Source organism: Hyperolius riggenbachi, chromosome 4 (genome assembly GCF_040937935.1).
Source record: "Hyperolius riggenbachi isolate aHypRig1 chromosome 4, aHypRig1.pri, whole genome shotgun sequence".
In the NCBI taxonomy this organism is placed as follows: Eukaryota; Metazoa; Chordata; class Amphibia; order Anura; family Hyperoliidae; genus Hyperolius; species Hyperolius riggenbachi.
In genome coordinates, this window is record NC_090649.1 from 158,931,145 (window position 1) to 158,956,585 (window position 25,441).

The following is a 25,441-nucleotide window of genomic DNA, read 5'->3' on the forward strand; positions in this document are numbered from 1 at the left end:
AAAACCTGGACTGGCTGAGCCTGTATTCCACACAGATACAGGTGTATGTCCACCTGTGTAATATAATCCCTCTATGAGACTGGAAGGCTGAGCCCCTCCCACGCCTGTCTGTGTGATCCACTTCCAGGTCTTGTGTATAGCCCGCACTGGCTCAGTGTTTGAACTGGATTAGGGCTAGTGGCGGCACTTCGCTGTGTGCAGCAGTCACTGGAGATGTGATCCTGTCTATGCCTGGAAACTGTACCGGATCCCCGCTGCAATCTGCAAGTGCAGGGAGGTAAGATAAACTTTACATCTGCTCCTCACTTTACTCTATAGGAGCACATGGAGTCTTATACTGTGATGTGAGTCCTCTGCTGGGATCACCTTGTGTACATGTGTCACCTCTTGTCCCCTATCTGTCCCTTCCTGTCCCCTGTGTGAACTGATTCTAGGACTTGCATATAGGAGAAGAGGAACTGATCATGGAGTATAGTATATTGATAGAGCTGATGACCTAGCAGTAAACTGTAAAGCCTGACAGCCATTCTCCTTAGGGATGATGTGTGCAGGGGATATACAGGTGGATTCAAAGTTGCTCAGCCCTTTATAAGAAAAGTAGCAAATATGACAGCTGATTGTGTCATTTGGACCTGAACTCTTTTTAATTTGTCACTAGTTTACAGTTGGAGGATAGCATCTGATAGGTTGTTGCCAGTAATAATGCTGTGTGTGCACGTTCCTCAAGTCTGTACAAGTTTACTGTGCATTGTGTATCCTCCTTGCTTCGCTTGTCTTTACTGTAAATCCACTCTTAACTGTTTGTTTATGGCATGTTTGCTAATTAGCTGGTGGAAATGGTGTTTTCCCTGCTGTTGCAAGTAAAATGTTATTTGTTTGCTAATTGTGGTAGAATGCTTTGGATCAACAGGGTTTGTTTGCTGTACAAATAAAGCCCTCTTGATGCCCCCCCCCCCCCCTTTGTGTAGTCCTCTGTCCTTTTCCTCTGCCTTTATGATTATAATGATGTAAAATTTCTGCTGGTTTCAGGTATTGCTCTGAGCCCAGCCTATACAAAGAGCATCAAATTACTGAGATCTTCTCCCTTGTGTGGCAGGGACAAGGGTACTCTGTTTAGCTACATAATACATTATTAAACAAAGGGTCAGGGATTCCAATTAAAAAGTCCCTTATGTTTTATTTACAATGTTATGCTTTTTTTTTAGCATTAATGACAGGCTCAGGCTTGGGGGTTTAATCTTTTAGTAAAGTTTTCACCCTATTTAATATTTCTGCTTCTTGCTTGAGCCTTCTAGATCTTAATAACATGTGTGGCTGCTGCTTTGATGGCTTGACTGCACTGGTGTAATAAAATGCACTAGTTAACAAGGGCTTGGGAGGAGGGGAGACACAGCAGCATTTGATGCTGGACAGATTCACAGCAAGTGATGTTTGGAAGGAGGAGGAACAAAAGCTTTTATGAGAATTGGATTAAGCAGCCAGGCACATAAACTGTCCGTCACATGAAAGTTTCCCCAAAAACCATCTTTGAACGTTTTGAGCATCCCACGTCTGTCTGTTTACTTCATGCCTTCATTAGATAGAAAGGTCGATAACGTGTATGAGTGGTTTTAATTTTACAGCCCTGGGAGAAGGCACTTCTCTAGATTGAACACAAATGACAGAGAAGCTATAATTTGCAAGGCTCCGTGGCACACACTGACATTAAAGGGAAGCCAACTGAGGGTTGGATTCCGGTGATGCGCTCCGCAGGCCACTGTAAGCAGAACTTAGACAAAGTCACTTTATTAATAATTAAAGGTGCCAGGTGCTGATCTCATTTTCCTAAATCCATTTTCCCCAGGTTGTGAGTCTTAGCTGTCCCACAGGGTGCTCAGCCAATTACTAGACTTGAGTGCGGTCAGGTGGTGGGGGGGGGGGGGGATGTCTGTGTTTTTCTGTGTGTGTGATGGTGGGGGGAGTAGGAGGCGTAGCACACATGCAAGCTCCCGAATTTGCATATGACAGCTGGGTGTATGGGTGTAGTGACCAGAGTGGGGGACATAGATTTAGGTAAATGACAACAACATCCACATTTTCAAGAACAGGATTGTCTTTGGGCATAAGCGGTACAAGTGGTAAGTTACATCTGCAATTACTCTTACAGTATATTTGCCTGAGGAAGTGGGTCGCATCCCGCAAAATGCATCACAGTTTTATAGTTTTATAAGTGTTTAATAATGAATCCTTTTTTGAAACGTACTGTTTGGGTCATCAGATGGGAGGTAAGTCAACCACTACCTCCTTTCTAACCAGTTTTTAATGCATTTTATCCTTGTTGGCGCCTCTGGTATGTCAATTTTTGCTGCTGTTTGTCCACCCTTTGGTAGAGGGGTCTTACCCCTTTTTCTACACTACAGAGAATGACTTCTTAACCTTAGTGAGGGTTGAGTTTGTTCTCTCCACCTGCCTTCACAGTGGTGTCCTTTGAGGTAACCGCTGTAAAGCCTGTTCTGTGAATGGGAGAGGTCCGAGCAGCCTATTCTTTGTTGGGGAGAGGGCCGAGCAGCCTATTCTGTGTAGGGGAGAGGGCTGTGCAGCCTGTTTTGTGTAAGGGAGAGGTCCGAGCACACTGTTCTGTGTTGGGGAGAGGGCCGAGCATCCTGTTTTGTGTATGGGAGAGGGCCGAGCATCCTGTTTTGTGTATAGGAGAGGGCCGAGCAGCCTGTTCTATGTAAGGGAGAGGGCAGAGCACCCTGTTCTGTGTAAGGGAGAGGGCCGAGCATCCTGTTCTATGTAAGGGAGAGGGCAGAGCACCCTGTTCTGTGTAAGGGAGAGGGCCGAGCAGCCTGTTCTGTGTAAGGGAGAGGGCCGAGCAAGCCTGTTCTGTGTTGGAGAGAGGGCCGAGCATCCTGTTCTGTGTAAGGGAGAGGGCAGAGCACCCTGTTCTGTGTAAGGGAGAGGGCTGAGCATCCTGTTTTGTGTAAGGGAGAAGGCAGAGCAGCCTGTTTTGCGTAAGGGAGAGAGCAGTGCAGCCTGATTTGTGTAAGGGAGAGGGCAGAGCACCCTGTTTTGTGTAAGGGAGAGGGCCGAGCGCCCTATTCTGTGTAAGGGAGAGAGCTGAGCATCCTGTTCTGTTTAAGGGAGTGGGCTGAGCAGCCTGTTCTGTGTAAGGGAGAGGGCGGAGCAGCCTGTTAGGCGTAAGGGAGAGGGCTGAGCATCCTGTTCTATGTAAGGGAGAGGGCAGATCACCCTGTTCTGTGTAAGGGAGAGGGCCGAGCAGCCTGTTCTGTGTAAGGGAAAGGGCCGAGCAGTCTGTTCTGAGTAAGGGAGAGGGACGAGCATCCTGTTCTGTGCAGGAGAGTGGGCTGAGCAGCCTGTTCTGTGTAAGGGAGAGGGCGGAGCAGCCTGTTCTGTGCAGGAGAGAGGGCCGAGCAGCCTGTTCTGTGTATGGCAGAGGGCCAAGCAGCCTGTTTTGTGAAAGGGAGAGGACAAGTGAGGGGTGTCCCACTACTGAAATATTTGGGAACACCAAAACGCAAGAGATTTTTGGCTAAGATGGTCATTATTAATATTATTTAGTATTATTATAGTGCTGACATCTTCCACAGCACTGTACAGTATATACAGTCTTGTCACTAATTGTCCCTCAGAGGAACTCACAATCCAATCCCTACCATATGTGCATCATAGTCTAGGGCCAATTTTAGGAGAAAGCCAATTATCTTATGTTTTTGGGATGTGGGAGGAAACCGGATTGCCCAGAGACAACCCTTACACAAACAGGTAGACCATCCAAGCTCCATATATATAGTGCCCTGGTTGGGATTTGAAGAATGAGAGTACTATTCACTATACCATTGTGATGCCCAGTTCTCACAGTTTTAAACGAGGTTCCCCAGACTTTGTAAACTTGCTATGCACCAGGGGCATTCGGTGATGACATTTCTAGTGTTTTCAAGCCAACATAAAGGCCTCAATTGGCAATTCACTAAGGGCAGTTCAGTAAAGTAATTTAGGTTGGTAAAATACTGCATTCCGTATTTTACATTTTTTTGTCCAAATTCACTAAGATTTCCCGCATGCAGTAGAAGTTCGGTAATATAACAAAAAACACATGCTTCCGTTCACTAAGCCCTGTTCAGTAGTCTCACCAGCTGTGGAGAAGGTCAGGCAGCAAGCTATCAGTCTTCTCTTACTATCTGTACATGAGCCATTCTATTTTCTGTCCAGTGCATCCCGGGCATGCCTTTAGATGTGCATCTATGCTAACTATAAAGAGCTCTTCTGTGTATCAGTATACAGATATGCACATCTAAAGGGATACAGAAAAACCTTTTTAAATGTCTCCTGTTCTGCTGTTCTGAATTCCTGCCCTCCAGAGTATTGGATTAAATGGGGCGAGGAGGGCTGTGTTGCTCTCTCTATTGGCTGTCTGGCTCTCCCTAATTCCTGTCTGCTACATTTGTCAACTTTTACTGCATGGAGATTTTGAGTTATAGGCTGTTCAGAGCTGGACATAAATACTGAACACTTTTACTTGATTTACCAAATTCTTTAATCTTTGTGAATTGAAATTTCTTGACATTTCTTGAGGTATTTACCGCAGAAGTCAGTAATTTACCTCCCTAGTCAGTAATTTTACTTTTAAGTGCGGTAATAGGTTTAGTGAATTAGCATTTGGCAAAAGAGCTGCCCCCATCCTGTGGAACTCTCTGCCACTGTCCATCAGGCTTGCCACCTCCTTCAACACATTCAGAAAAAGCACTCAAATCTCACTTCTTCAAGGAGGCCTACCTCATCCCAATGCTGCCCTAACTCTCTCTGCCGAGAACTTCTTGATGCACCCCCTTCTTTCATATCACCACCCCTCCCTCTAGATTGTAAGCCTTTGGCAGGGCCCTCTCTCCTTGTGTATCATACTTGATTGTACCCCCTACCCAGAATATGTGAACCTGTATTATTAGCACTTCCACTCCAGTGTATGATCTGGCATTGTATTACTACCTGTATTGTGTTGTGTATCTTATTGCTTTTATTTTTGTATCTATTGTCTATTACCTGTATTGTGCTGTCGGTCACCCCTGTTATCATTGTCTGTAATTCTATGCATTGTACAGCGCTGCGTAATATGTTGGCGCTATATAAATCCAATAAATAATAATAATAAAAGGTGATCGATAAAATTAGCTGTTTTCTGCATTACTGAATGTGGTAATGCTTAGTGAAATGAGGCCCATGTCATTTCTTCAGAAATGACACAATGTTGTTGTTATAATAAGGCTAGGTTGTCTTAGATTTCACACATTATGGCTGGTGCTGACCAGCGAAGTATCGCAACACACTCCATGTCTCTGGAAGTGTGCACATTCCGGGTTTAAAAACGTATTCCGCGGATCGCACGCAGATACGTTTTTAACTTGAGTGTGTACTGTTCCTATTTTTAACATTGGTATCCGTGGCTCAGTTTTTTGTCCGGGACAAAAAACGTAGCTACGGATACGTTTTTAAAGCAAGTGTAAACTAGCCCTTAGGGATGTCTTACATCACTTGTGCACAGGTTTGGGGGGGCGGCACATGCCGAAGTTCCTGTTGGTACTATCTTCCTCAGGGGCAAATCTGCATGCAATGGTTCGGTGCAATGTGTTCGGTAGGCTCTTGTAGAACCCTTTTCCACTGCACAGCTGAATCGCAAAATCGCAAATTGCTAGTGATTTTTAAATCGCTAGGGTTGCTACTTTATCATAGAAATCATGAGAAGTATTTTCCACTATAGTGATTCGATTTGGAAATTGCAAATCGCAGTTGCTTTCTGGAGCGATTTTAAGAGGGATAATGCAATGCAAATGAAAAATCGCAATCGCATAACAAAATTAATGAAAAATCACAATCGCTGGAGTTTGTAATTGCTTGTGGAAAAGGGCTCTAAGTAACTGTAGGGAAAAAAGTACCCCATTTTCTTACCTTAACAGAGGGAAGTCTCTTAATAATCCAGAGGCTTCCCCTGTCCCCCACCGATCCAGCACTGGGACCCCCCTTGAACCTCTTTGACAAGGGCTTGTTGAGAGGTACACTTGACCACAATCCCATCCATGAATGAACAAGAATGGCTGCACTGCCCAGTTGCAGGGTGCTTGTGCAATAGCACAGAGCCACTCAGGCTCGACTTTTTATGTCACACAAGAAGCAGCCACGCTCATTCACGAATGGGAGCACAGCTACAAACTTTCAGAGGGTCCCAGCTCTTGATTGGTGGTCTTGAGGAGGAAGCCTCTGGTGACTTTAATGTTGCACGCACACCCACATTACGCCGGCAACGACGTGGGGTGCGTGTATGGATGGAGTATGAAGCTAGAGGCAGACACTGACAGGTAAAGCATACTGCACGGGGCACATTTTACATTAGGGAAGAAAGCACCGGGATCAGCGAATGGCAAATGGGAGGTTACAAGACTGATTCCCTACAGATTTTATGCTGAAATCGATCAGGAATCGACCAGAGGGGTATGGGCAGGCAACAGATCGCTCTCTGATCAGATTCTGGATGATCTATACATTGTCTGATATTTGGGTACCTTGAAGCCCTATTTACGCTTAATGCATTAAGTTGAGTTTCATCGCGTTGCGTCCTACTTTGGAAATGGGTTGCAATGTGACGCAACTCAACGCAATGCATGAAATGTAAATAGTTTTGATAGAACTTAACATCTAACCTATTAACCATACACAGCTGTGAACCCAATAGTTTCACCCGGTGGTTTTATCGTGCTTTAATACAGTACATTACAGCATTGCTTCAAAAGCAAATATATCTGACGTAGACAGTCTTTGCTGAAGGTAGCAGAGTAGGGCTTTTACAAATTCTGCCTAAAGATTTGAACAAATGACTCAACTACACTGAAAGAAGCTTGAAAGATAAGGCTGTTTACATAGTCAGGGTTTCAGGAGGACACAAGTTCATGAGGATAAAGATGTATACACAACACTAGATGAAACTTGGCCAAAGCGTCTGATAACGACCCCCTTTGCCAAGAATCTAGCATGTGTACAGTGGCCCCAATGCCCCTTGGCCAGCAATCAGCCCAGCGGATCGATTTGGCTAAGTGCTTGCCAAGAACATTGTTCTCCCAACGCACCCCTCCTGCTGTGACACTCTACACTTGTGTGGCCCTGTCGGCCCTCCCCCCACATAGCAACAGGACATGCCTGCCATCTGTACAGGTTCAGCCCTGTAATGTCACCTGAAAGATCATGTGCCAATCCCTGCTGGGCGACATGCGTCATATGTGTGTATGATGCTTTAGTTGGTGGACATGAAATGCAAACCAACAAATATCATTTGAAGCTCAAATGCTTCTTATTCACTATTAGATGTTTTTTTTAAAGTATAAACATTTGGTTCAAAAAACAATGAACTAAATCAAAAGCTATTAAAATTAGAGCTCTCTCAATCAATTTTCAATTGCTATGTTGATTGATACTAAATCAGGAAATGCCATTCTTTTATGTGGAGGGCCTGTTGTGGACAGCAGCATAAGACTGATGGCCTCATTGCTTTGTACTGCATTGAGCAGTGCAAAGCTAGTGGTGACAGCCCTTCAATATGATGATTGATTTATTTTGAAATCTGATGGAATGTCTAGTGTTGGCCAGCCAAAAATCAATATTAACAAACAATATCAGGGAAATATCTATAAAAATCAGATCAGAATGGGTGGCGTGTGTCTTATACAAATGATCAGCCCTCCCTCATTTGTTTAGAAGTGATCGAGCCACCAGATTGCAGCAATGAATCTAGGTTACATTTTTGCTGAAATTGACTGTATTTGCTGTATTTATTGCATGGAGAATTTACTGATTGTACACATTCATAGCTGGCTGCAGCTCTCCATGGGCATGTATTGCACATCTGATGGCTTTTGGATGTGCATACCAGGCTTTAGGCCTTGAGCCCACTAGCAGCTCTGTTCTAAGTGCTTGTGATTTGAAAAACGTTTGGGAATGTAATGCTATGGGGGATTTAAAAAAAAAACAACACATCCCTCAAGTGGGATCACACACATAGCATTAAATTAGCAAGAACTTTTAAATCATAAGACTTACTAAAAGCTTAGAAAAGCACTGTTAGTGGGTTCCAGGCCTTATGGTGCAAGATGCTTTGAAACCTATAGAAGCCTTGCTTTTAGCTGCCAGAGGTTCATGTGCTCTCACCCTTCACCCTCTAAACTCACAAAGTGTGACAGTTAAAGGGGCACTATGGCAAAAAAATTGTAAAAATTAAAATATGTGCAAACAGACAAATAAGAAATAAGTTTTTTCCAGAGTAAAATGAGCCATAAATTACTTTACTCCTATGTTGCTGTCACTTACAGTAGGTAGAAGAAATCTGACAGAAGTGACAGGTTTTGGACTAGTCCATCTCTTCATAGGGGATTCTCAGCAAGGCTTTTATTCTTTATAAAGATAATCCCTAAAAAGAATTTAAACAATGATGCTGGCCAGCTTCTCTGCTCGCTACACAGTTTTTTGGCATCTGGACAGAGCAACTGCCATTCACTGAGTGCTTTTGAAAATAAATAAATCCCTTAGAATCCCCCATGAAGAGATGGACTAGTTGAAAACCTGTCGCTTCTGTCAGATTTCTACTGCCTACTGTAAGTGACAGCAACATAGGAGAAAAGTAATTTATAGCTCATATTACTCTTAAAAAAACATACTTCTTATTTGTATATGTTTGCACATATTTTAAATTTCACAATTTTTCGTCATAGTGCCCCTTTAATTAACGACCGCCTAACGCCGATAGGCGTCGGCGGGTCGTTAGTGGTATAGCATGAAAACGGGAACTCGTTCGAGCGACCTTTCCATGCCAGGTCACGGAGGCTGTCTCCGTGAACAGTGTGCGAGCCGCCAATCGCGGCTCGAACGCATAATGTAAACACGCGGGGAAGAAATCCCCAGCAGCAGCGCCGTAAGGCAGATCGGCGATCCCCGGCCTCTGATTGGCCGGGGATCATCAGCATCTGATAGGCAGAAGCCTATCCTAAGAGGAGCAGGACGGATATCCGTCCTGCGCAGCACAGAGGGAGAGGGAGGGAACGGAGGAGAGGGTGGAAAACGCTGCGGAGGGGGTCTTTGAGGAGCCCCCCCCCCCGCAAATCAATAATAGCCGGCGGCGATCAGCCCCCCCCTGCAGGACATCCCCCTAGTGGGGAAAAAAGGGGGGAAGTCTGATCGCCCTGCCACATACCTGATCAGTGCTGCGGGCTGGAGAGCCCACGCAGCACCGATCACTGGAAAATCCCCTGGTCCTTAAGTGGTTAATTACAGTATCTACCAGCTTGTAACAAATTAGGCTAAACCACATAGCTTCTTCATGATCTGTATAACATATCAAGCCAGCGTCTGACAGAAAAGTGTCATTTGACCTATAAGGAGCTTAGTCTCTAGGGCCAATTTGGGTGAAGCCGATTAACCTACAAGCTTGTTTTTGGTTGTGGGATGAAATCAGGGCATAAGAAGGTAAACCATCCAAAGACAGATAGAATATCCACCGAGCAGTCAAAACATTAAAACCACTGCCAGGTTAAGTGAATAACAATGATTGCCTCATAACCCACCCATCTGTTAAGGAGTGGGTTATATGAGGCAGCAAGTGAACTGTGAGTTCTTGTAGGTAATGTAATGGAAATAGGGAAAGTGGGCAAACATAATGCTACAGACACACATTGAATTAAACTCGGCTGAGGTGGTCGATAACAACCACTTCTGCTGAGAATCTAGGGTGTGTACATTAGCCACCCAAACCCCTTTGTGTATTGGTAAGTAATCCACCGACTGGCTGAGAACATTGTTCTCCCCACTCATCCCACCTTCTCTGTGATGCTTCTCGTGTGCTGCTCCATCAGCCTTCCTCTACCTTCCCTTAAAGGCGTCCCACCCAGGGCCTGGACAAGGTCCTCCAGCACCCAAGGCTGAGACACCAAAGTGCGCTCCTCCATCCCTCCCACCCGAGTTGTCACACACTGATTGCTATTAGACTAAGCGACACCCCAGGGCCTCCAACTCCCCCAACACCTTAAAGGAATCGTCAGGCAAAAAAAAATGAGTTTCACTTACCTGGGGCTTCTACCAGCCACATGCAGCCATCCTGTGCCCTCGTAGTCACTCACTGCTGCTCCAGTCCCCCGCCGCCAGCTAGATTCATTTTTGCCGACCTCTGGGTCTGGGAATTCGTAAACATGTACGCAATGCGGCCCGCCGACCCTGAGGTTGGCAAAAACGAAACTAGCTGGTGGCGGGGGACTGGAGCAGCAGTCAGTGACTACGAGGGCACAGGATGGCTGCATGTGGCTGGTAGAAGCCCAAGGTAAGTGAAACTCATTTTTTTTTCTGCCTGACGGTTCCTTTAATCTCTAGTTATCTGGCTTGCAGCCACTGCCATGTATGCTCTTTTTACTTATTTCTCTCTGCTTCAAACACAATAGGGGAATGATAGCTGAGTGAGTTGTGCGCCCCCTCCTAGGCTGCGCCCTGAGGCTGGAGCCTCTCTCGCCACTGCCTCGGCCCGACCCTGACCCCACCCCCACCATAGGAGTAAAATGCCTTAGTAGCTGAAGGCTAAGGATGTGTCTGTACAGACTCAGCCTTGCACTGCAGCCTGGGAGATCGAGTCCTCCTGATCCCTACCAGGCGACATGTATCTTACTTGTGTACAAAACTTTATAATCTCAATTACTTTTACAAGGGTCAACTGTGATATCTAGACAGCTGGGTCCTAGCATTTACAAATCAGTAGGTCATGTGGTGTATTCTTAAAATGTAATACCTACCGGAAGAGGACAAATGTGGCCTAGTCTGATTAATTTTCTTTGGCCTCCAAACTCATCACTAAGCAGTTAATTATTGGGCATTTCCAGACAAACGTATACATATTTGTGTCTTCAAGTACATCCTGTTGACTGACAGCATTATACACCATATATAATATACAGTATTAACATATTAGTAATGATGAACACATGATCATTTTAAAAACAAAAATAAGGTTCGATACTGTCATTTACAGAACCATAATTAGTTGTTGTTTTTCACTGGCGTATATTATCAGGGGGCAAACTCATCTCACATGCATTATATATTTGTAAATGTGCTGTTGCTTGTTTAGAATGTAAATAGCTGTAAAATGTTAATTGTACTGTAGTTAGATGATTAGTAAAAGTAATGTGAGTTGAGGGTTTAAATCCTCAGACAGCAGCATATGTGATGGATTTGGCACTTTGGTTGTTGTTCCTTGTGGATTTGCTGTGTGTATAGCCCATTGATTTTAATTGGTTATGTACAGTGGAAAGATCTACTTCATGTACTAGAATGTGTTAAATAGCACAACATATGGACGAAGCTTACTTGTTATGTGATTATGATAAATACACACTGCTGTGATCACTTAGCCTTGTAACCCAGTGTTGGAGAAGTGCCTATTGTTGAAGGGCTAATTCTTTGAAAACCACAGCATAGCAATTGAAAGAAGAAAATTACTAAAAGTTGAAATATAGTGTTATGCTTTACCAATCAAAATGAACAAACTTAAAAGCACTTCTAGTAACCTGAGCTGACATTATTCCAGCTCTTGGCAAAAATTTGGCAGCGTTCTGAATTAAAGGCAAACTTGTTGTGGAAAACGCTAACGCTTCTGCCTAGTGTGTTCCTAGCCTGAGACTGTTGGCGAATCAAAATGCAAGGACATGTGTGGCTGGATAGTGTACTGGTTAAAGGACAACTGTAGCGAGAGGTATATAGAGGCTGCCATATTTATTCCCCCTTAAGCAATACCAGTTGCCTGGCAGCCCTGCTGATCTATTTGGATGTAGTAGTGTCTGAATAACACCAGAAACAAGCATGCAGCTAATCTAGTCAGTTCCGACATTAATGTCGGAAACATCTGACCTGCTGCATGCTTGTTCAGGGTCTATGGCTAAAAGTATTATTAACAGAGTATCCGTAGGATGCCAGGCAACTGGTATTGCACAAAAGGAAAAAAAAACATGGCAGCCTTCCTACAGTTGTCCTTTAAGGGCTCTGCCTCTGACACAGGAGACAAGGGTTTGAATCTCATCTCTTCCTGTTCAGTAAGCCAGTACCTATTCAGTACGGAGACCTTGAGCAAGACTCCCTAACACTGCTACTACCTAAAGAGTTGCTAGCTCTGGCGCTTTCTGTACGCCAAGAGAAAAGCTCGATATAAATGTTATTTGTCTTGTCTATAATGTAAATTGTCGGGTAGGTTTACATTGGTGCAGTGCAATTATGATCCCATTTTGCCTGATTGCATGTAATTTCTGCTGCATTTTTGAGCATTTTACGCTTCTGTACAAAGTATAGGCACGTAGGAAAATCACATAGCAATCCATGGTGCTATGCGATTTTCATGTGGTTCAGTAGTTTAAATATTTTTCCCCTCTCCATTGGAAATCGCAGATGCAATTGCCCCATCAAACCTGTCTGAATACCCAATAATTGTGTTGCAGTGCGTGCAAAGAGTATATATAAAATCACAATCGTATCGCATAACATTCAAGTTTCATTTCTTATCAAGATAAGATTTTTTACCTAGATGTTGTATATTAACTTTTGCGATATAAATAATACAAAGAAATACTGCCTTTGCTAAGATACAAGCATTCACCTTCTACCCTCAGCTAGAAGTCCCTGAACTACTCCCTATAGGAATAATTGTGATGGCTCATTTCTTCTCAATAAGGCTTGGGGTTTGGACCCTGTGCACAAATACTAGGGGAGTGATCTACTGATGTCATTCTATCTGCTGTTAACTGCGATCGGGAAAAAGCTCAGCTGCAGATTCCCGGTTCCAGATGGGCACCAAGCATTTCTGCAGGTGGGTTGCCCATGATCTGTGATGTTACTTCCACCAAGTAATTCCCGCATTACATTACAATGTAGTTATATGCTAACAGGTGATGGCTTTTGTGATCTCCAGCTAGTAGCTGATGATGCTGTTTTGTTTTTTGGTTAGCAAAAATGTTTATAAAACATCTCTGCAAGTTAAAATTAGAGTTATATTAATGACCTATTTTATGTTTCTATTTTTATTATAAAAAGAACAGCGTTGCTGCTACTCTTCAACAAGCCTTCTTAGCCCCTTTATCCATTGGAGGTCCAAGAAGAGTGTGGAGCTCCGCCCACTTATCAATACTAGCCAAAATGGCTTTTAAAATTCATAGGGGGTTACCATGCAAGAAGATCCAGAAAATCCTCCAACCCATGCAAAGGGCTCCTTATCCCAATGTAAAGGGCCACCTGTGTGTGCCCCAAAAAGGACTTGGGCATAATGTTATGGGAAGGGGGCTTATGGCAGTATTTGATCATCCAGTTACTAAAGAGATAAATAGATAGCCCCCTCCCAATCAATGTAAATAGGTAAAAGGGGTCATTTATAACCCCTAACCGGATATGAAACAATTGAAAAAAAGGTTTCACTGACATAAATGTATATAAAAAATGTGCTATTAAAATACAGTATTGTAATCCAAGTCTGTACATTCTTTTTCTGTTCTTTTTTTCTTCTTCTGTACTTTCCATTCTTCATGTGTACTTGATGCTTTCTTGCAATACACTGACCTGCAGTTCATTCAGGACCTAGTAAGATATTAAGGTACTGCAGAGCATACAAATACTCACAGTCCTCCTTAAAGGGATACTGTAAGGGGGTCGGGGGGGGGGGGGAAATGAGTTGAAGTTACCCGTGGCTTCTAATGGTCCCCCGCAGACATACTGTGCCCGCGCAGCCACTCACCGTTGCTCCGGCCCCGCCTCTGGTTCACTTCTGGAATTTCAGACTTTAAAGTCTGAAAACCACTGTGCCTGCGTTGCCGTGTCCTCAATTACGCTGATGTCACCAGGAGTGTACTGCGCATGCCCAGTATGGTCTGTGCCTGCGCCGTACGGTCCTGGTGACATCAGGGGGAGCGAGGACACGGCAACGCAGGCGCAGTGGTTTTCAGTCTTTAAAGTCTGAAATTCCAGAAGTGAACTGGAGACGGGGCCGGAGCATCGGTGAGTGGATGTGAGGGCACAGGATGTCTGTGGGGGACCGTTAAAAGGCCCCGGGTAAGTTCAACTCATTTTCCCCCGACCCCATACAGTATCCCTTTAAACATAGGTTAGTTTGACAAAAATTACACCCTGAAATAATGTATATAGAGCAGTATAATATAAATGTGAGGAAACGCGGAAAAGCCGCCGTCTCTCGAGGTGAGGCGGCTGTTTCCGCGTCCAGCATGGCGTCACAACGCGGAAAAAACGCCGCATGCCGCATGGGCAGTGCGGCGGAATCCGCATTGGTAACGGCGGAATCCACATCAGAGGCGACCCCCGCATTAGATACATTGCAAAACAGTACTGGTGTGGCTGGGACTGATAGTCCACCAAGATTCAGACTTACACGCGCGCGAGCACTGAGGCAGAGTTTAAATAGCAGTTAGAAGGGTGTCGGCTGACCAGCTGGGTCAGCTGACAAATTCCACTGCTCCCATTGGACCAGCAATTAGGGAGGTCCTGGAAAGGTCCTAGAGTATATATACAGCTGGTTGTTCACTTGCTCCTTGTCTGGCGTTGCGTTCACATATGTGGGAGCACCCAGATCCGTAGTTAGATCCGTTAGTGTGCCGGGACCAGCTGGAGCTGTAATCCTACACTAAGCTAGATTCTGTTGATAGCTAAAGTACTAGTTTGATTGTGATTATCTGTTATGACTTTTGCCTGCCTTGACCACCCTTCTGAACTCTGATCTTGCACCTCGATATTTCTGATACTCTGTTGCCGAACCCCGGCTCGTTCCTTGACTCTGCTTCTGCCTCCTGATTTTGTACCCCGATATTTCTGATACCCCGTTGCTGAACCCTGCCTGTACTTTGACTCTGCTTCTGCCTCCTGATTTTGTACCCCGATATTTCTGATACCCCGTTGCTGAACCCTGCCTGTACTTTGACTCTGCCTTTGCCTCCTGATCCTGTACTTTATCTGTCCGTGTGTGTACGACCTGGCTTGTCCGACCTCGAGAACCGACCTTACCGTTAGAGGCGGTTCCTCGCTCTGTTAGCGATCCTTCCTCCTGAGGGTCACTTTCAGATATCCCTTCCTACTGTCAGTCTGACTCCTCCCGTCTTGGAGAGCTCAGGTCTGCGGAAGGAATCTGTGCAGTACTCCTTACTGCATTGAGGCCTTGTCCTCTTAGTGTTACAGTTACACCAAACACTACACTCTATTCAGGTGATCAGAGGTTAGTTTGTATATCGGATTATCAGTGAGACTGCAGTTCACTTATAATCTGGTATATATCTGTATTTCCAGTGATACTGCAGATCACCGGTAATCAGATACTCTCTGCGCCCACCGATCGTTACAATAAAGTTCCTAAATGAACACAATACAGTAACTGCATGTGTGTAACCAGGCTGGGCCAACCCATTTCACAGATCGCTGCTCACTTCATCAGGATGAAAAGATTAAATTATTCCCAGAAACCAATCTGAGTTTATATTGGTTGCAATGCAGCTACTGGCCCTTAAAGATATAAAAATCAACGTGCTTCCTCATAGTGCTACCAAGTGGATTTACAGGATAATGAGATGTGAAGTCCAGCAGGACAGAAATGATACTCTCTGTACTGTCCAGCATTAGGTGTATTAGTAAATCTTCTGAGTATTCATATTCTTCTGCCCCGCAATACCACAAGCTCCTAGGTCCTAATTGAGGTCCTACATTTCCAATTACTGTTGTTAAAGGGGAACTTCAGCCTAAACAAACATACTGCCATTAAGTTAAATTAGTTATGTTAATTAAAATAGATAGGTAATATAATCTCTTATGCTTGGGATACACTGTTCGTTTTTTAGCTGATTAGATGGTTCGATAGATAATTTCCAACATGTCCGATCTCCCTTTCGATTCCTTTGCTGCTCGATTTCTGATAGAAGTGAATGGAAAAAGATAAGAAAAACAAGTGGAAGATAAGAGAATTGACTGCAAAATTGAGTGGCAAAAACGATCGAGAGCAGAAATGCACGGCAGAAACAAACCGTGTATTCCCAGCATTACCCACCCTGTTTTAAAAGAACAGGCAAATGTTTGTGATTTCATGGGGGCAGCCAACTTTTTGTTTGAAAGGAGGTGACGGAGCATGCGACACAGTTCCAACTGTCCTGTGTCCTGATCATCCCTCCCAGCTGCGCACGCTAGGCTTCAAATCTCAAATTCCAAATTTGAAAATACGAATTTGCATAAAAACAGCAGGAGATCAACAACATTAGAAATCCCATCATGCTTTGCACAGCATCAGGGGGAAAATGGCGAGGCAGATTTCTTTGATGGGGTGAAGCTTAGCTTCTGTGCAGCTAAAAATGAGGCTTGGGTAAGAAAAACAAAGTTCTGATGCTGTGAAACTGTTAAAGAAACACCAAGCATTTTCAGTGCTGCTGAGTAGATTTTTAGTCTAGAGGTTCACTTTAAGAGGTTAGATGCTTAACTTGTTAATTGTCTTGAAAGTGGACTATTCTTTTTCTTTTTTTAATATAAATTTTTTAACTACTTTTTTATATTGTAATATTTGCTCTACATGTATAAATCCCCCCCCCCCCCCCTTTCCCTGCCTTGTAACCCCTTCCCATACTATTATATTATTAACCTCCTTTTTGTGTATGTGAGAGCGTGTATGATGTTTAAAAGGCCACTATGCTGAAAGCCAGAGTGCATAAGGTTTAAACGGGTTAATGAGGGATGTCACATTTACACACTGCATCCACTAAATGTATTTGCATGAATCCAGCCAGCCAAGCAGCACACTGCTCAGTGGTAGATAGGTAACTTAGTGCACCTCATTTCATTGGAGCCAGTGGATGTTTTTGGTGTGCAGTAGGCCCCCTTCCAGGTAAGACTGCGGACACAACAGTCATACTAAGCGGAACAATAGCACATTGCAATGCCTTTGGCTTAGTAAATTGGACTCCATAAGTAAAGAACAAACAGGGTCTGACAAGTTTTCCAATAACTTCAGCTAATACTCTAAATCTACAGAGAGTAGAGTGTTGCCTGATTTAGTAAAAATAGTCAGATTATACAGTTATTATGTGTAGATACTTAAATGACAAAGCATGTCATCATATTCAGAGTTCATTGCTGGCTTGTAATTACTTGCTATGGCGCCCAAATATGATAGTTATTGTGGGATTGCTGAAATCTCAGACATAAGTGTTCCATAATGTCAGGAAAAGCAAAGGAACAATTTAAATATTATGTGGCTTTCTGGTGATGTCAAGGGTTGCACTTGAGAGCCTCTGTATCTAGTGGGTTTACTTGTTTAGTGGTTCTAACCACTTTGTGCTGCTGTTCCTCAACTCATATGTGGCTATAGATGTGATCTTCTGAGCTGATTGATGTACAGTGTTGTGTAGCCATGGCAATCAACCTAGTGTTGAACAGAAAAACTCCATATTCTGGTACAACATCAGCTTTATGCTAGCTAAGGCATGGAAGGGACGGGGTGGGGGACAACAGGGGGGGGGCAAAGGGTGCCCAAATGTGATAACATATGTTAGAAACTCAGAAAAGAAGTGAAAGTTGGCTTACCTCAATAGATGACTTAAGTATTGGAAAGATTGGATTTTATGTGCACCATGGCAACGTGCTTCTTGGGCAGTTACACCAATATATAGTGCCTAAAACATGAACATAGGCACTCTAATGCTGGGAACACACGCTATGTTTTTTCACCCAATTTCCCATGTGATCGATTGCACGAATCGAATCTCAATCAAAAATCAACAGTAATTTTATCATCTGTCTGCGACACATGTGTACATTTCTGTTCCGTTTTTACTATGTTCTCGACTTATTACACCCACTATTGATGACACTGCACTCTGATACAGCCCCCTGAATGCCTCTATACCGTTCTCATAATCGATCGCGCCAACACACGATAAGATAGTAGTCATTTCGACCGTTTATTTTCAACATGTCCGATACTATTTTGATCGAGAACACACTCGATTCTGCCCATAAAATCGCTCAAGTGTGTTGAAAAATGCTTCCAATTTTGGTTGCGATTCGATTTGTACTATCGATCGCACAGGAAATCAGGTGAATAAACGTAACGTGTGTTCCCAGCATAAAGCTCTGTGGGTCTAGAAGTCATTTAAAATCATAATATATAAAGAATAAATATATAATAATTCATGCATGTGGACATGTTTTTCTTTCAAATAAAATTATAAGTTATTTCATATCTGCAATAGATTTAATGAGATAAAAATAAATGTGTTCAATACTTCTTTCACCCAATGTATATATTTATAAATCAGCATCACCTGCCAATTGTTGGCAATCACTGCATTCTTCAGCTGGCTCATATAGGACACAGTGATGTGCGATGCTGGCTGCGCAGGTAAAGTTTAGTGGGCATTGGACAAACTTATGCTCACAGGGTCCTACCCTGTTCTCTTTTCTGGCAGTCGCTTACCCTCCTCATACTGTGGGTGCTGGTGGCCAGGTGTAGCAAAGTAGCCAAGTGTAGTAGCCAACTGACCATTGCTCTGATGAAGACCAGTACACACTTAGGTCCTTATTCAATTCACTTTTTCTCCAAAGTTTTCTCCTAGGTGATATTTTCACAACTTATCAATAAAATTCATTTTAAGCCACCAGCAAGCAAGAAAATACTCAGAATAATTTTGACAATACTTTTTCACCTACTTTTTGGCACTTTTTCAATTGCAGAGTGCAAAATTTATTTTAAGGAGAAAAATATTCTCCTAGGAGAAAACTTAGGAGAAAAAGTGAATTAGATTCTACTTCCTAGGAAACTTCACATCCTTCAGCAGTGCTGACATCACAAGGCCCAGACTATTAGGTTTAATATTCAATTTCTTGCCTACTTTTTAGTACTTTTTACTAGTTAGGTGCAAATCAGAAAACTCTGGAGAAAAGGTTACCTAATCAGGGCACTTGTTCCTTAGAGTCTGGAAACTTTCAGCTCAAAGAGTATAACAACAGCTCTACTATTACTACTACTACCAATGCAAGAAAGTTCTTATTCTGTACATGAAATATAATTAATGTTTTGGTACTTAGTGGTCTCTATCTGGAGTTGGCTTGTTGGAAAACTTTATTTCCACTTTTATACTGTGAGAAAACCTGAAATTGTAATTCAAGTCAAAATCCTGTTAAAAACGTGGGTTATCCGTGAGGCTATAGACTCCATAGAAAGGATACAGTGGCAGTGTCATGGCAATAGTCATGCAGATTGTAAGCTGAGAACAGATACACCTGCTCCATTCACTGTATCTAGCTGAAGTCTGACCTGGATTTTCCTTGTGCCAGATCTCATGTGACTCCAGAGCAGTCCTGTGCTGTGTTGCTACTCAGGACAAGTGTCTTCCCAAACTGGGCCTCTCTGCACTGTGTGTTTTGTAGATAACCACTAAGGACAAATATATGAATTATCACTACCAGCAGAAAGAATATTAAAGCCTAATGCTGCCCTTGTATTGATCTTTTACCTGTTTTACAATTTTGCACCACTCATTATCAAGGTGGTCATACATGCATAGATTGCCACACAATGTGGAAAACAGATCAATGTTTACTGAATCTTATCAGAGACAAATCGAAACCATTCACACAATGCACATAGATTTTCAATAGATTTCACCATGAAATGTATTGAAACACTAGCAAACCGCAGCGCTGCACTGTAAGATATGATCAATCTACCGCCACTCCTCTGCCACTTCTAATCCACCAACATTTTCTGTTCAGTCCGAATTAAAATCTAAATTTTGATCGATGTGGCGTGATGTGCTATAGATTCAATGCATCTCTGGAGCAGGCGTGAGTAGTATTATTAAAGAACAACTATCATATAAGCTGTCCTTCTGTAAACCCCACATATCTATAGATCTTTTATCCGGCAACAATAGAAAGCTTCTCAGAAGTCTCTCATCATGTGAAAACAATTGCCGTGTTGACCAGCTGTTTGTAACATTTTTGTATTAGCATCAGGCTAGAGCTATACCATTTAGCTAGGTTTCACTTCTCTGTCACTATCCACAGAGGAATGATTTCATGTTTTTTTCTGTCCTGCTTGCTTACACACACACACACACACACACACACACACACACACACACACACACACACACACACACGCACACACACACGCACACACACACACAGCTTTTTCACAGATCATATGAGAACAGCTGAGGGATTTTAAGATACAGAGAAGGATCTGAGTAGAAGGAACTGTACTTTTTCCTTACTTGGATGCTTCCACCCCCCATTCAGAATGAGCTATTCCTGGCTATAAACTATTTACTTTAGACTGAGAGGCAGAAAGAGAGAGAGAGACAGGAACACACAGAGCTGAAGCTGATGTTATTTACACACACCTGAAACAATATTTTTGCTTTCTATCATTCTGAACACATTTTACTCACAGCATTACAGCCAGTGAAGATTGTTTCTGTATGTTGGAAGTGCTGGACACAGTCCTCCATAGTAATGCCTATAGTCAAAACTATTCTCTGTAAATTTTCTTCGCATAAATTAAATGAAACATGAAAAGATTAAAAAAAAGACATTTGCATTGCTATTTGCTAGTAATTACTGGAAATATATGCGACATTTAGAATTTTAGTTAACGTTGATAGTTGTCCTTTAAACTTGTCCTAGAACAGATGCAAAGGAAAAAGAGTCCTGGCCAGTATCCAGAAAGACCTCAGACTACAAAGTGTTATTTACTAATTAATTAAGAAATCCAAGCTTTGTAAGCCATTGTGTGCATAACTGGATGCATTAGACAGATTACTGGATGAATTACATGAGGATTGGAGCATGTCAACTCTTTTAGGTAATCGGTTGGGAATTGGTGTATTATTCTTAATCTGTAATTGTCCTTATGAAAGGTTGTCAAATAATTAGTAATTTTAATGAATTGCTGAAATTTCCCCAAAAAATCCTAAATAAACCTGACTGCACAGATCTCAAATCTTCACCTTTTTCAGTCTCAGGATATTTATATTGTATATATATATATATATATATTTCTGGCAAGGCCAGTTCTTTGCCTTTTTTGTCTGGTTTCTATGGGAGCAATATGTTTATGGCAATCTTGTGTTTTTTTTATGATGAATACTGATAATTCCCCATTCCTTTAGCACAGCGTTGAGCCCTGATTCTGAGACACTAATAGCCCACCTGTAACATAACTTCTCATAACAGCTTGCACATGCATATGCCTCCACTGATAATAATAAAGACTTTTTTTTAGGTGTCTGAACAGTGTTGGCATTTTTGTACTTTTCATGAGTGTTTTTAAAGCATTTATTATTTCATTGAGACAGTTACTTAATCTTTGTTATCCACTTGGTGAATTTCAGAGTGAACACACCATCAGTGAGTACCTAGCCTTAGGGCACCTTGAGGACTGGATCTGAGCACTGCTGCAGTAGTCTTTATAATTGGGAGATGATAGTGTGTAGTGGTGTTTCATCAGTCTAGATATCATAAAAAAAATCCTTATGTCTGAAACTACACAATCTGTAGATGGCCTTGGGCTATCTTTCTGAGAGCAGGAAATCTGTCATTAGATTTGGAAAAATATCTCTGTATGTTTGTAGCACTTTTGTCTCTACCCTCAGCAGCACACAGATAGACTATAGTAGGGCTTCATACACATAGAGCAACACAAATCGAACAATATTGAGCGATCACAGTGCCGTTTGAAAAAAATAGAATACGATCATAATTGATTTCCATATAGTTGGCTGTCATTGCCAAAGGAGAGTTGTAAATGACGTAATAGCTTATTTACATACCTGCTTTCCAAACGATGGTTTGCTGGTTAGAGCGGAAGTACAGTAGATACGTAGAAAATCGAATGTTGTCATTAGATAACTGTATAACTGACCTGACATACCACTGCTATGCGGACGACACCCAACTATATCTTTCCTTCAAGCTTGGTGTGACAGACCCAACTCCAACTATAAATTCCTGCTTACGTGAACTACAGCAACGAATGACAACTGGCTGAAACTAAATGCAGACAAAACTGAAGTCCTTCTGATCGGAGGGCAGCGCATGACAACAAAACAACTTAACTTGCAGTCTCCACCACTGGGAATAGGAGGCACGGATCTACGCAGCTCTGATCATGTGCGTAGCCTGGGAGTTCTAATTGATGGGGATTTAAACTTCAGAACTCACATCTCTGCTGTGGTGAAATCATCCTATTTTCACCTTAAGAACATCGCAAAAATCAAGCACCTCATCCCCCCAGAAGATCTACCAACTTTAGTTCATGCCTTCATTACCTCCCGACTGGACTACTGCAATGCTCTCTACACTGGCCTTCCAAAAAAGGACTTGTACCGCATATAGCTGATACAGAACACTGCTGCCAGACTGCTAACCAACCAACCCCGTCACTGCTACATAACGCCAGTCCTGCACTCCCTTCACTGGCTACCTATAGAATGGAGGGTTCTATTCAAGATCGGCCTACTGACATTTAAATCACTGAATAATCTGGGCCCTGGATACATGAAAGAAATGTTGCAGCTGCATAGCAATCCCCGCATTCTCAGATCCACAGGTTCTAATAATCTAGTCATACCCAGAGTCCACTTGGAAACTGTTGGTCCCAGAGCCTTCTGTCATGCTGCCCCTACGTTTTGGAACTCCTTACCTCAACAGATCAGGACAGCTCCATCTCTAGAGGTGTTTAAATCTAGACTGAAAACCCACCTGTTCAGTTTGGCATTTGCAGAAATATAACTTTTGTTGTGTGAATACTTCATCCTACTACCAATTACTGAATCTGAGAGAGCCTAAGCGCTTTGAGTCCTATTGGAGAAAAGCGCTATAAAAATGTTATTGTATTGTATTGTATTACTGACTGCAATACAATGGAAGCTTATCACATGAGATTTTCAATCAGATTGTAATCTTCGTACAACAATAATGTTGTCGTTGTCAATGTCCAGGTTTTTTAATGATCTTTGTTCGATATCTATAGAAACTTTTGTTGTGAACGATAGATACTGTATTATCTAATATGTACCCTGCTTTACTCATCTGAGGTGCCTGTATGTGCATCTGTCTTGTCTGTGATGTTATTGTGGTGGCAGTCTTACGGAATGTAAACTGGCATTATGTGGTTAGAGTAGGCACCTAGAATATCAAGCATTTGAAAACCCCAAATCCCAGGGTTCTCTAGCATACACGCATACCTTTCTACTGGAAAGGTGTGTGTTTAACACATACCCACATCTTGTCGTTTGCTCAACATTGTGAAGGCCAACATCTTTAGCCAACAGTCAGGCTGAGGACCAGGGATAGGGAGTTGGTATAGAAACCATCCAATTCTGACTCCTCAGTTTATGAAATCACCGACTCCAGGTACCCAAAAATCCTCCAACTCCTCAAATCTGACTGTAGTCTGATACCTACCAGGGCTGTGGAGTTGGTACAAAAATTTTCCAACTCCTCAGGTTATGAAACCACTGACTCCGACTCCAGGTACCCAAAAATTGCTCTGACTCCTTGACTCCACAGAGGACAGAGCAAGTACATAGCTCCTAGGGTGCACCAGAATTTGACAGACAGTGACATGGTAAATACATCAATGGGTGTTTTACTGTTAAAAAAATACATCAATGGGTTCCACATATGGAGTTGCTGTATGAGTTTTTATACCTCCAAACAATCTGGACAATTGGCAAATGTGTGAACGTGCCCATAAAGGTGTAAGGTTACTGATTATGCAGTAATGGGTTGTATTGTTACTCAATGCACTGAGCATAGTATGAACAAGGCAGCCCAGTGTACTTCAGACTTTGCAGATGAGGTAAAATTTACAACAGTTTTTTTTTTTTTTTTTTAGCTAGCAAGTCGAACTTGATATTTTATGGGGACATGCAAGGCTTTTGTCTTTGTACACATGTCAAGTTATAGACTTTATACTCCCCTATCTCCAGAAAGATGTGATGCTCTGTAAATAAAAGCAGAATACAATTATTGGTAAGCCCTAAAATTGATTAATAGTCCAAGTACTGAAACTGATGCCAGCACTTTCAACGTTTGGTAGTTTTATTGTTGGAACATTGATCTGACATGTCCATTCTTCATATTGTTCCTGAGAGTTCTGTGAGGGTGTGGGCACGGGCGACAGCAATATTTAGGCAAGTTTCCCATGGTTTCGCTACCCCCTATACAATCATAAATTCTGGAATTTGAACTGGAATGCTGATGACAAGCTGGATGGTCCTTCTTTTTAGCCTGGAAGACAATTAGAACCCCTGTTAGGTCTTAAGGCCCGTACACACGCCTGACTTAAAGAGAATCTGTATTGTTAAAATCGCACAAAAGTAAACATACCAGTGCGTTAGGGGACATCTCCTATTACCCTCTGTCACAATTTCGCCGCTCCTCGCCGCATTAAAAGTGGTTAAAAACAGTTTTAAAAAGTTTGTTTATAAACAAACAAAATGGCCACCAAAACAGGAAGTAGGTTGATGTACAGTATGTCCACACATAGAAAATACATCCATACACAAGCAGGCTGTATACACCCTTCCTTTTGAATCTCAAGAGATCATTTGTGTGTTTCTTTCCCCCTGCAGCTATCTTCCACTGAAGTGTCAGGCTGTTTCTTCCTGCAGAGTGCAGACAGCTCTCCCCATATGTAATTCCTCAGTATGTGAAAGCCCAGCCAGCTCAGAGGAGGATTTATCCAGCTTGTAAAAGATAAGAGAGAAGAGAGAAGCTGCCCTTATCTAAATAATACACAGGCAGTGTGCAGAGATGGGCCTGGAGGGGGGAGATGCATCACAGAACCACAACACTGAAGAACTTGGCAGCCTTCCAGACACAGGCTGACAAGTCTGACAAGAGAGAGATAAGTTGATTTATTACATGATGGTTATAGTAGAACGTGCTGCAGTAAGCCAGAACACATTAGAATAGCTTTTGGAACTTGTAGGATGATAAAAAACAGGATGCAATTTTTGTTACGGAGTCTCTTTAAAGAGAGTCTGAAGCGAGAATAAATCTCGCTTCAGACCTCATAAATAGCAGGGGCATGTGTGCCCCTGCTAAAACGCCGCTATAGCGCGGCTTAACGGGGGTCCCTTCACCCCCAAATCCCCCTCAATACAGCCGGGGAACGCTTCCTGGTTGGGGCAGGGCTAACCGCCGCAGCCCTGCCCCACGCGCGTCTGTCAGCGCGTATCTCCGCCTCTCCCCCGCCCCTCTCAGTCTTCCTTCACTGAGAGGGGCGGGGGAGAGGCGGCGATGCGCCGCTGACAGACGCGACTGGAGGCAGGGCTGCAGCCGTTAGCCCTGCCTCCAGGAAGAGACAGCCAGCGACTTTTTCACGACACAC

The 25,441-nt window shown here is 42.9% G+C and overlaps 1 protein-coding gene across 1 annotated transcript in view; it reads left to right on the plus strand.

Annotated features, from left to right (window-relative positions):
- The first annotated feature begins 216 nt into the window (after window positions 1-216).
- Window positions 217-25,441, plus strand: part of PLCH1 (phospholipase C eta 1) — a 359,933-nt gene continuing 334,708 nt past the window's right edge. The window contains exon 1 of the mRNA XM_068280865.1: window positions 217-277. The gene's annotated coding sequence lies outside the window, so the exon portion shown is untranslated. The remainder of the gene's footprint in view (window positions 278-25,441) is intronic.